Source organism: Egretta garzetta, unplaced genomic scaffold, assembly GCF_000687185.1.
Source record: "Egretta garzetta isolate BGI_Z169 unplaced genomic scaffold, ASM68718v1 scaffold505, whole genome shotgun sequence".
NCBI lineage: Eukaryota > Metazoa > Chordata > Aves > Pelecaniformes > Ardeidae > Egretta > Egretta garzetta.
In genome coordinates, this window is record NW_009259711.1 from 553,445 (window position 1) to 555,830 (window position 2,386).

Consider the following 2,386-nt stretch of genomic DNA (forward strand, 5'->3'; position numbering starts at 1 on the left):
TGTGCCGGCGATTTCCGACTGCAAAATCCCGGGTGGCAGCGCAGGGATGCCCGGGAACGGAGGGGGTGGGGGGGGTGGCTGGAGCCCAGGCAAATAAAGAGTTCAAATGGGAAACGATTAAAACTAAACTAAACTAAAATAAATCGAAAGCAGGGGAGATAAGACGCGGGCGCCCTCGCTGCCTATTTAACATTCATTGGATTGAATAATCAGGCCTCATTATCTCAAATTGTCTGCATATTTGCCCTCAAAATGCTAATTTGAAAGTTGGCTGCGAGCGCCGTCTGCCTATTTTGACTAAAATATTATTTTGCTTTATTGTGCGTTGTTTGTAGCTCGGGGGGCATTTCCCCTTGCAAACTGAAAGGGAAATAGAAAAAAAAAAATAGAAAAAAGAAGAAAAAAAGGCAAAAAAGAAGAACACCCACCCCCCCCATTTATCAAAGGCTGGCCGGGGAGGAGAGCGGCGCCCTGTTTTGCGTAGAAATGGCATTTTTAGGCCTTCCAGTAAAATTAGAGGCGTTATCAGTTTCTTTTCGGGGATGGACAGTTTATCGTTCATCTCAGGAAGGAAAATAGGAGAAATAATTTGCTTTTATTCTGATTGTTTAGTGGAGCGGGGAGGGATGGAGGCTGCCGCTCCCCGCAGGTGTGTGTGTCCCCCCCCCTTCCCCATCTCCTTGCCCCCCATCACCCCTTCGCCCCCATCCCCACTTTGAGGGGGGGAGGGCAAAAATCAAAGCTTTGGGCTTTATCCGCTGGATCCCACATGGAAAATCCACCCTCGTCTCCATTTGATCTCCGGGCGGGATTCAGAGCATCAATCTATTTACATTATTACCCTTTCTAAAAGTCAATCAATAGATAATAAGGGGGGAATAATGGCCAGGAGTTAAAAACCCCCATTCAGGGCCAAGGATTAGGGTTATTGAAGGGCAATTGCTTCGAAATCGTTTCAATCCGGCGTTAGCGATGCCGCGATTCACTCGCTGGCTTACCCACAAGGCTGCCGGCCGCCCCCAAATGACATATTTCTCATGCAAACCCCACGCTGGCCCCCCCAAAGCTGTTTGCACAGCAAACTGCAATTGTATCGGAGATTAACGGGGCTTTGCAGGGGTGGGGGGGAGGCCAGCAAGCCTTGTTGACAAATAAGAGTGGAAATCCGCCGCCATCAATTCTGTGGGTGCCTCTGGATTTGGCAATGACACTGCTTTTGACTTTCCCGGCTGGGCAGATGGACGGGGGTTTTGACTCGCTCCCAGATTTTGGGGGCAGATGGTTGCACAGAGGGGGGACGGGAGAGGTGGTGGTGGCCCTGGGGATGCTGCAAACCCTGCAGTGGGTTCCAGCCCCAGGGTAAATCGGAGGAGAGCCACCATCGTGGGCCACGTTTGGCCCAGCTGCCCCATAACCAGCATGTGGAGAAGCACAAACCTCAACCTTCCGTAGCCCCTGGTTGATGCTGCCCGGTGGGACGGTGTGGATGAGCACGGCCTTATGGTTCTACCCAGGGATGTGCCCTTTTTGAGCTGATGAATGGGGTTTGGGGGGCTGATTGATGGGGTTTTAGGGGCTGATTAATGGGTTTTGGGCGCTGACTGATGGGGTTTTAGGGGCTGATTAATGGGTTTTGGGGGCTGACTGATGGGGTTTTAGGGGCTGATTAATGGGTTTTAGGGGCTGGTTGGAGCCCACACATGTTCTCCCAGTTAGTGACGGGATGAATTTGGCCAGCTCACCATGGGGTCAGCCAACACGTGGGGGTGCTGCGGATGGAGCCGTCCCCACAGACTTCGTGCGGCTTGGCCTGAAGTGACGCAGCTTGGATCGAGCTCCAGGGTAGATTTTAGTCCCAAGAAACACCCGTGGGCCGGGGCACAGCAGGGCGGTGATGCTGCCCTTGGGGGACACTGTGCTTGGCTTTCTCCTGGAGATGGTCCTCGTCATCACCCGAAAGCTCAGCCAGAGCTTGCATGGCCAACGGTAGCGCCCGTGCATGGAGAGGAGAGAGGAGACAGGCCACCACCCTCCACCGGGACCCCCTTTATCCACGTGGGATCTCAGGAGAAACCTCCTGGCCCTGGGGTGTCTGAACCCCTAGGTGTCCCTTCCCAGTATGTCTCATCCCAGTGCGTCCCATCCTGATGTCCCCCAGCCTGGAGTGTCCCAGCCTGGGGTGTCGCAGCCCCGGTGTTGCAGCCCTGCTGTGTCCCATCCCTGGTGTGTCCCAACCCGATGTCTCCCACCCTGGGGTGTCCCAGCCCACTGTCCCACCCCGGTGTCCCCCACTCCAGTGTCCCCCAGCCCACTATCTCCCACTCTGCTGTCCCACCCTGGTGTCCCCCCTCCTGCCATCCCCTAACCCTTTGTCCCCCCGCCCGGT

At 54.9% G+C, this 2,386-nt stretch overlaps 1 protein-coding gene across 1 annotated transcript in view; it reads right to left on the reverse strand.

Moving 5' to 3' along the window:
* The window catches only part of RAB11FIP5 (RAB11 family interacting protein 5), a 57,975-nt gene that overhangs the window by 50,998 nt on the left and 4,591 nt on the right, over window positions 1-2,386 (reverse strand).